We start from the raw sequence: 10,382 nt of genomic DNA on the forward strand, positions 1-10,382 counted from the left end.
TAAACTTGCTTAGAAGACAAAAAGTCACATAGAGTAGAGTTTTTGCAAAGGTAGTGCTACTTCTAAAATAACTACAAAATAAGTGGTATACTAGTCAGGCTTGTGAGAAATAATTATGCAAATGCTTGTTCCTGGGGATTGACCTGCACTTAGGCTCCATTCCCGTAACCAAAAGGGACAACCCTGACTTACCACCAGCCATCAAGGCCGTTGGCCATATCAGAGAGGGTGTCTCTAGCAAGCAGTCCAAGGGAGGCAGGGCAGGGCGACAAACATCCTTAAGTCCTAGCCTATCATAAAGCCCGTTTTTTCTTCCGGAGGAAAAACATGGTTTTGCCAAGTGGACCAGATGACCCTGGGAAACAACTATTGGAAAAGAGCAACACTGATGTACTTAATTCTGGCCAGGTGGTGCTGATGCAGGCCGTTCATGCCAGCATTTAGGAATCAGAGGCAGGTGGATCTTCCAGGGCAGCCAGGGCTACACAGAAAAACCCTGTCTCTTAAAAAACTAAAAAACATGCCTTTAATCCCAGCACTCGGGAGGCAGAGGCAGGCGGATCGCTGTGAGTTCGAGGCCAGCCTGGTCTATAAAGTGAGTCCAGGACAGCCAAGGCTAACACAGAGAAACCTTGTCTCAAAAAACAAAAAAACAACAACAAAAGAAACAAAACCCAAGACAACAACAAAAAACTAAAAAACAACAACAAACATATCAAAGTGGATCTGGCTGCCAGCTTTTTCCCAGAATCCTTCAGTCTCCACCTGTTACAGGGTACATCTGGTGTTGTACTGTACCCAGATCCCAAGACCCCCCCCAAAAAAAAAGACCACCAGGACTCAGTAATGATACAATACACACGAGGACCTTTAATTTTTCTACTCAAGCTGCACTCTGACGGTCACCAATACCGTGGTGAACCCGAACTCTGAGCTGAGGGTAAATTTATAGGTTTCTATCCCTCCCAGCATGTCTTATTAACCCTATCTCCAGTAGGTGGGGCTGCTTCCTCCCTGCGGCCGACCAGATGATCTCCTGTAGGCCTACTTTGCCCCCACCCCCACCCCCACCCCCAATCTTGGTCAGCGGCTCCTCTCTAGCTCTCCCTCTCCATCTCTCTTAGCTAGTCTGGCCATGTTCACTCTAGATTCCTTTTATCCACAATAAACCTCCTCCTCCACCATACCTAGGAATAGTGTGTGCTTTCCTCTTTTTCTTCTTTTTTTCTTTCTTTCTTTCTTTTTTTCTTTTTTCCATTCAGGAGGCAGGTTCCTCTTTGGGCATTAGCCAGAGCCGAAAGCACACTATTATTAAACAGCTTTTCTGTGTTTTTCCAGAGTGTGTAGAGTGAATTCTCATTGGAGGGCATATTTCTCTGCTTCAGGCTGGGCACCCATTTCCGCAGCTTGGCTCTAGCGGGCAGTAGGAGCCCCTCCACCACCCTGTGAGGGCAGCTTGAGAACCAGGGAACTGCAGTGGCACAGAGGTCTCCCGCCCAGAGGAGGTCCTCTCCCATGGCAATATGTAGTATATTCATTCCTGCACAGCTCCTGCGTGTAGCTTTCACTTTGACCTGAAACACTCGTGACCTTTCCCTGTTCAAATGCCTTACACTGAGCACATTTCACGCTCAATAAAACCCAAACCGCCCCTGGCTTTCAGAATGCCCTTTCTAGTCCCCCTCTTCATGGTCTAGGCCAGTTCTGTGAAGGCTGCCACTGGCTTGCCACCCCCAAGCCTTCTCGTGGGACAGCCCCTCTGATCCATCACTACACAGTACTGAACAATCCTAGCCACCACCATCCGCTTTTTCTAGACACAACACTTTGGTCTTTTTCTTTTTCGTTCTTTCTTTCGTTCGTTCGTTTGTTTGTTAAAGACAGGATTTTTTCTATGTAGCCTTGGCTGTCCTAGACTCCCTTTGCAGACCAGGTTGGCCTCGAACTCATGAAGATCCTACCTCTGCCTCCTGAGTACTGAGATTAGAAGCATGCGCCACGACGCCCAGCAACCCACCTGGGTCTTTTTCAATCACCTCATTTGGTGCCTTACCCTTGGGAGAGATTTCTCTGGGTAGTTTACTTCCATGTCGGTTACCTCAGACATCCTGGTAGATGACTTACTAAGAGGCAGGAAGCCCGGCGATGCCAAATGGTTCGGAAATCAAACTTCCTCCCTAAGCTGAAAACAGCCCCGAGCGGCTTCTTCTAAGTCAGTTTGGATACATTTAGGAATGTTCCAGTCCCATTGGTAGTGGTCTTAAAATAAGAAGAAGGAGAGCTAGAAGTCCTTTTCTCTGGTCACAGAAAATCTCCTTTTTTGAATGTCTCTGGCCTGGTTTCCTCTGCTGAGAAGGCCTCTGATTTCCCCAATTCACTGTTCACCAAGAGTTGACTCACAATCATTCCTCAGGGCAGATCTCTCTACTGAGTTTGTTTCACACATGCACCAACCCATCCACCTCACACTGGCTACCCCAGACACACAATTCCATGGCTTCCTGCATATGCCAAGCAACCTCTAACTCCCTCCTGCTACTGTACATAGCATGAGGTTTTCTCATGTTCTGAAGGTTAGAGGATTTGGGGGGAGGCGAGCAATGAGTAGTTATCTTTTCTTTCTCTTTGTGGCTGACCCGGCCTTCCTTCTGCTGAGGAGTTCAAACCTTTTGAAATTTCCCATTGGTTTCCTAGTAGGAAGAGATCAGACTTTGATGGAGACTGTGTCTGGCCCAGCGGACCCCCAGGCTCCCCACAGAGTGGCCTACCCATTCCTGAAGGTGCCCTGCTCACCACTGGAAGGCACTACACCCTTCCTTCCCTCTCAGCAATGTTGGTTGCAGTGCAGTGTGCTGTTTCTTCGGGAGCCGCCATGACTGGTGTCCAACTCTCACACTGCCCAGTAAAGTCTTGGAGGAAGGAACTGTGACCACTGGGCTCTCCATTGTTTTTCCCCCATCCAGCCTCAAGCCAGGATGGAGTAGGGATGCAAACACTGCAGCAGCAGCAACAACAAAGAAAGAAAGAGGAAAAAAAAGAAGGAAAAAGCGACTAAAGAATGTTTGTGTGAGCCGGGCGTGGTGGCGCATGCCTTTAATCCCAGCACTCGGGAGGCAGAAGCAGGCGGATCGCTGTGAGTTCGAGGCCAGCCTGGTCTACAAAGTGAGTCCAGGATGGCCAAGGCTACACACAGAGAAACCCTGTCTCGAAAAACCAAAAAAAAAAAAAAAAAAAAAGAATGTTTGTGTGCCCGGCGTGGTGGCACACGCCTTTAATCCCAGCACTCGGGAGGCAGAGGCAGGCGATCACTGTGAGTTCGAGGCCAGCCTGGTCTACAAAGTGAGTCCAGGATGGCCAAGGCTACACAGAGAAACCCTGTCTCAAAAACCAAAAGAAGAAAAAAAAAAGAATGTTTGTGCATTCCTCACTACACTGGCCTGAAATGGTTTGTCCCTCTGGAACTCAGGAGGAAATTGATTTCCAATGAGACTATGTCTAGAAATGAGGCCCCTTTCAGAGGGGAGTGCAGTTCTGATGAGACCCCTTCAGTCACCGTGATGGTGGCTCGTGGTTGTCACCATGAATGCATCTTCAGTCAACTAAAACCACAAGCTTTTCGGGGTACTCTTTTCTTGGTCACATTATTTGAAGCAGACAGACTCAGCCTAAATCTGGGTCACATTTTCTTATGGCATGGAATAAGGAATCTGCTTTTTTGCCTGCTCTCCCTGACTTTTAGAGGCAAGCCAGCTTGCTTCCTCTAGAACAACACAGCCAGACTGGGTCTGCTGAGACACAAAGCCTCCCTCGTGGGCTGAACAACCTTGGGTTCAGATATATATATACACACACACACACATCCACACATACATAGATATGTGTATTGCTGGGAATATACACACATGTATGTATGTGTATATATGCATATACATGAATATATGCTCATAAATACATATTCATCCAATCAGCTCTGTTCCTTTACCGTCACCACAATGAAACACTGGCTGGCCACCTCGCATCCTTTTTCTATCCTTTCTTTGTTGTCCCTCTGCCATGAAAAGAAGCAGCACCTGCTTTCACCAGATGCCACCATCACACTCTTGGGTTTCAGCCTAACGAACATGAATGAAATAATCCTCTATTCTTTATAAATCACCCAGTCTCAGGTACTCTATTATCGTAACAGAAAGCAAACTCAGACAGGGCTCACTAGGAAAAGGACAGTGGGTGCAGATGTACATGACTGTCATCAGAGAAGATAGATCTAGAGTTTGAGGTCAGCCTATGCTATGTATTGTCCCAAAAACAAAACAACTAAACCAAACCAGGAATGCTAATTAAAAGAGCAACAAATGAGGATAGAGTCTCAAAGGGCAGATTAGAAAGCAGTGGTTCTAATCTGTGCTGCTTCTTCTTCCTCTTCCTCTTCTTCTTCCTCTTCTTCCTCTTCTTCTTCCTCTTCCTCTTCTTCTTCTTACTCTTCCTCCTCTTCTTCTTCCTCTTCTTCTTCTTCCTCTTCCTCTTCTTCTTCTTTTCTTTTTTTCTTTTTTTTTTTAAAAGGTTTTTCAAGACAGGGTTTCTCTATCCTGGACTTGCTTTTGTATTCCAGGTTGGCCTCAAACTCACAGCGATCTACCTGCCTCTGTCTCCAGAGTGCTGGGATTAAACGTGTGCACGACCACATCTGGCTAATCTGTGCTTCTTGATCCCTTTGTGGACCAAATGACCCTTTCATGGGGGCTACATATCAGATATTCTGCATATCATATATTTAAATCCTGATTCATAACAATAGCAAAATTACAGTTATGAAGAAGCAGTGAAATAATTTATGGTTGGAGGTCATCACAACATGAGGAACTGTATTAAAAGGTCGCAGCATTAGGAAGGTGGAGAACCACTGTTACAAAGCACTGAGCTGAGAAAACTTTATCTGTTGTGCCAATTAGGGTTAAACATTACCTTGACCAGTCTAGAATCATCTGGGTTACAGCCCTCTGCATATGCCTGTGGTGGATTATCTTGATTATATTAACTAAGGTGAGCTTGCCTGACAAGATACACACACACACACACACACACACACACACACACAAAATGAAAATGTAAAAATTTTAACATTGACTAGATTATAGGAGATGTGGCCTGGCTGGAGAAAGTACCTTGCTGGAGATATGTCTTGAGCTTGTCCTGCCCCTTTCCTGTCAGGACACATGACTGCTTTCTGGCTAACACGAGTCACACAGCTCCGTTCCGTTAGGCCCTCCTCATTACGAGTCTCAGTTTTTCTTCTACTGCTCTGACAGAACACCATGACCAAGGCAACTTACAGGACAAAGCATTTAGTTGGGGGCCTTGCTTATAGTTTCAGAGGGTTGGCCCATGACCATCATGACAGGAAGCATGGCGGCAGGCAGCCAGGCCTATCACTGGAGCATAGCTCAGGGCTCATGCCTGATTCACAAGTCACAGGCAGAAAGAGTAAGACTGAGCCTCGCATGGACTTTTGAAATCTCAAAGCCCACCCCAAGTGACATGTCTTCTTCAACAAGGCCACACCTCCTGATCCTGCCCAAACAGTTCCACTTACCAGGGATCAAGCACTCAAACACGTGCGCCTGTGGGGGCCGTTCTCCTTCAAGTCACTACAGCATGACACACTAAATCCATGAGCAGCAGGAATCCTTCCTCCCTTAGGTTGCTTTATGTCAGGTGTTTTTCTGTAGCAATTCAGAAGCCAACAGCGATGATCCTCAGACACGTCAGACACCACGGATGCTGAGAAGCACTGCCATGGGGAGGTGGTGCCACAGCTGTCCTTTCGGTGTCCTTACAATCAATTATTCCTCACAACCTCCAGCTTTGACTGAGTAGGTGGATTGCTAAATGGACAGCTGAAAAAACAAAACAAACAAAACAATTTTTACAGACAACAGCGTTTCAAAAACCAGAAGAATATCTTATGGACCGTTGAATATTTGTAGCTTAAAGAAAAGCATACGACACTGATGCTCAACCAGGCAGAAAGAGAAGCAATTTCCTCTTGTAATCAAACAACATCTTGAGATGACAGAATGCTTGCAAATAGCAGCCCTCTCTCTCAACGCTGATGACTAGCTACCAGAGCAATCTGCGGGTTGACTTTATCTTATGGAAACCACCGCCTCCTGTGGTTTAGAGCTTTTAAAAACATTAAGTGTTTAATAGCCATATAACTAGGTAAACAAAGGGAGAAACAGAAAATTGGGCATGGTGGCTCAGGCCTGCAACCCCTATACCTGAGAGACTGAAGTACGGAGCTTATCACTGTGCAAGGCCAGCCTGAGCGAGAGTAAGCAAAACCAACTAACAAATGAGGGGGTGAAAGGGGAAAGGAGGAGAGAGAGAGAGTGTGTTCACTTGTGGATAAACGGCCTGTGTGGGAAGGGCTATTCCTAGCATATAACCCAGACACTTCTTCTTCTTCTTTTTTTTTTTTTAAGGTTTTTCGAGACAGGGTTTCTCTGTGTAACAGTCCTGGCTGTCCTGGACTTGCTTTTGTAGACCAGGACACTTCTATTTCTTGCAATAGGCTCTTCATCTTGATTTTGAAGTTCACCAACTAATGGGAATGACATCGCCTTCCCTCATTTCAACATTTTAGTAGGAGAATTTTCCAGACAGGGTTTCTTTGTGTAGCCCTGGTTGTCCTAGACTCACTTTGTAGACCAGGCTGGCCTCGAAATCACAGCAATCTGCCTGCCTCTGCCTCCTTGGTGCTGGGATTAAATGTGTGCGCCACCATGCCTGGCTCATCTTGGTTTTTTTTTTTTTTTTTTTTAAATACATAATAGTTATCATGAGCATCTGCTCCAAACACTCTTCCAGTGTGTACACAGGGGTCCATCCCCCACAGCCACACCTGACAATGTTTGCTCAAAACTCCTACAGTGTTGAATAGCAGACCTATTTTAATTGCCACACACCAAGCAATTAGTTCTTATAGCTATTGGTTTTGGGTAAATATTTATACCTCTCATCACAATTCATACATTAAAATGTTAATCATTGGTCACATGGCCTGGGTGGGCATGGAAGCCTGAGGTGACCCCTAGCCTAGTGCCACACAGGCCCAGGTGGGCAGACTATCTCAAGATGACCCCTGTCCAGTGCCACATAGCATGGGTGGGGCTTAGCACTCCTGAGACCACCCAGAGGCCCGGGCTCTACTAAGAAGAGCAAGTAAGAGGTGGAGAGATGGAAGAGAAAGAGAAGCAGAAGGATGTGTGCACAGTGAAAGAGGAGGAACTGGAGACTTGAGCGTAGCGAGGAAAAGCCTAATGTGAGTAGCCAGAGGTACCACTTAAGGCCATGGTGAGGTCCTGCGCCCTGCAGCAGTGGGAATCTGTTATCATGAAAGGCTAGGCAGATGTCTATGGTCTGGCCTGTAGTCTGGGGCCCTGTTGATGTCTGAGGGCTGCACAGAGCTGGCCCCACCCCATCACCTGAAGGTCTTGGCAAAGCTGAACCTAAAAGCATGAGAGAAAGAGAGCTAGCCCCACCCCTCAGCTGCAGCACTTGGGAGTTTGGGCTCTGCATCACACCCAGGAAGCACAGTAGAGCTGGCAGTGGTTGCAGGGAAGGCAGGAGGTGGGTGGGGAGGGGAGGGTAGTGGTGGTGGTGGCTGCTGGTGACCTGGCGCTGAGAAGGTGAGCAAAGGAGAGCTGACCTGGCCACCCCTCTGCTGTGCCGTGGCCCTGGTGTGGGTGTGGGAGAGATGCCCGATCCCCTCTGCCCCTCAACGTCTACAACAAGCAGGAGAGCTAGCCCTGGGGTCATGAGAGTTGGAGAGCTTGTCCCTGTGCCTCACTGGCTGCAGCACTCCAGAGAGAGCCGGACATGCACCTCGCCTGGACAGCACAGTAGAGCTGGTTCTTTGTTGCAGGGTTTCGGGTGAGCCAGCTTTGGGGGAGAGAGCTTGGGAAAGCTGGCCCCACGACTTGTCTGCTGCCTCACCACCTCTGGCAGGTGGGAGAGCTGACCATGAGGTCGTGAGAATGGGAGAGCTAGCCCTGCCTCTCACTGGCTGTAGTACTCAGGAGAGCAGGCTCCGCACTTCACCTGGGAAGCAGAGCAGAGCTGGCACTGCCTGTGGGTGAGCCACCCAAGAGGGTGTGAGAGTGGGAGAGCTGGCTCTGCGCCTTGCTGGCTGTGGCTAGCTGGGGCTGTCAGTGCTGGAGAGCTTAACCTGGTGGTATGAGTGCAGGAGAGATGGCAGGCTGAACCAGCTCAGCTACTACCCAGGCTCAGATCCAGGGCTGTGAGTTGGCCCACTCCCCCAAACATCTACCCCATCTATGAACCACTGGAGTGTGTGAAGGGGGCCAGTCAGTCCTACAGATCCAAAACTAAAGACTCTCCAGCACACAGGGCAACAACAGGATACCTGAGAGGAGTCCCAGTAAGGATCCAGGAGTGATGGTGTAGCAGAAGCCAGAGGCCTTGAACCAGCCCAACGACTCACTGCGATGAACGTCTGCAAGTAAAGAAGAGTGTGGACAAAACCATATACCGTGGGACACACCAGGACATACTACAGCTTCCACAGTGAGATTTCTTTTTTCTTTTTTGGGGGTGGGGTTCGCAAGGATGGAGGGTTGGCACAAAGGGATGAGATGAGTGGGATTGGGGTACCATGAAGTGAAATAAAGAATCAATAGAAAGTTAAATTTTAAAAATGTAATCACAATATAATGGCATGAGAACAGAGACTCAGGGAGGCGAGTGGGTCATGAGGGTGAAGCGATCATGGATGAGGTTAGTGTCTATATTCACTGCTTTTCTCATTCTACTTAAGGGAAGAAGGGTTTAACTTGGCTCACAGTTTGAGGGGGATACAGCCCATCATGGTGTGGAGAGCATGGGTCAGGAAGCAGCTTGGGCTGGAAATAGAGCCCAACCATAACCCTTGGTGTCAGTCCCCCCATTGGTCTGCTTCTTCCTCCAGACCCAGCCTTCTCCAGATCCCCCCAATTGAGGGCTTAGGGTTCAAACACAGGAGCTGCTCAGGGCCATTCTACATCCAAACCTAACATTCTGCCTCTGGCCCCCTAGGGGCGTGGCCATTTCATAATGTAAAAATGCTTTCAAGCCAGGCGTGGTGGCACGCACATTTAATTCCAGCACTTGTGAGGCAGAGGCTGGCGGATCGCTGTGAGTTCGAAGGCCAGCCTGGTCTACAAAGCAAGTCTAGGACAGCCAGGGCTACACAGAGAAACCCTGTCTTGAACCCCGCCCCGCATAATGCTTTTAAGACAACTTCAAATAGTATCCAAAAGTCTAGTGTCTTCTGAGATGTAAGGTAACTTTTTGACCGTGAGCCCCTGTTAAAAAATAATAATAATAAAATAAATAAAAATAAATTTCACACACTTCCAATATACAATGGTGTAAGATGAACATTGTAGTTGTTAATAAGAGGTTTAGGAGGATAGCAAAACAAAGAACCAGGGCTGGAGAGATGGCTCAGTGGTTGAAAGCACTGGCTGCTCTTCCAGAGGTCCTGAGTTCAATTCCCAGCAACCACAGGGTGGCTCACAACCATCTATAATGTGATCTGACACCCTCTTCTGGCCTGCAGGTATACATGCGGATAGAGCACTGTATACATAATAAATAAATAAATCTCTTTTAAAAACAAACAAACAAACAAACAAACAAAGAACCAGATAGCAGGACCAGAACAAAACCGAACCAGACACTGAGCAAGGCAGGCATTACACCCCACAGGACCATGGCTGCCATCTGAGTCTCATGGTGGGATTAGCTGGGCTTGAACATCCTTCTCCAACTCAGCCACCTGCAGCACATGCTGCCTCTCTCTTGAGTTGTCCAGCCAGTCCCTGATGCATCCCTTGGGGGGGGGGGTGTCCCACATTCCTGCAACTCCAGTGGCCTGGGGTCTCCATGACAATCTCGACTTCACCGCTTCAGGCATGGCTCACCCAGGAACTCCCTGCCGTCACACTGACCCTATTGCACACTGCTTCTTCGCATCAGCAGCAGTCTCAAACCTCGAGGCCTGGAACTCTTGCGAAATGCCTGTGAAAGGGCACCCATGGCCACTGACCACAGTCTGATGCCTGTATTACAGCGGCCTCTGAGCACCTGGGAAGCTGGCTGAACAGGACAGACATTTCTCGAGAGCCTTCTTAAAGCAGTAAGCACTTTCTTCTCAGGCACTCTGTGGAGACAATCCCCTTCCAAATGAATTTGCATATTTTCCCACCGGGGAGTCTTCAATGCACGGGTCTAACCCTTCCAGTGACTTTTCCATCCCAGTACCTAGTGCTTGGTTTCTCGTTAATCATACCAGTCTGTAACCGTTATGGCTGCTTTGTGTT

Source organism: Acomys russatus, chromosome 26, assembly GCF_903995435.1.
Source record: "Acomys russatus chromosome 26, mAcoRus1.1, whole genome shotgun sequence".
In the NCBI taxonomy this organism is placed as follows: domain Eukaryota; kingdom Metazoa; phylum Chordata; class Mammalia; order Rodentia; family Muridae; genus Acomys; species Acomys russatus.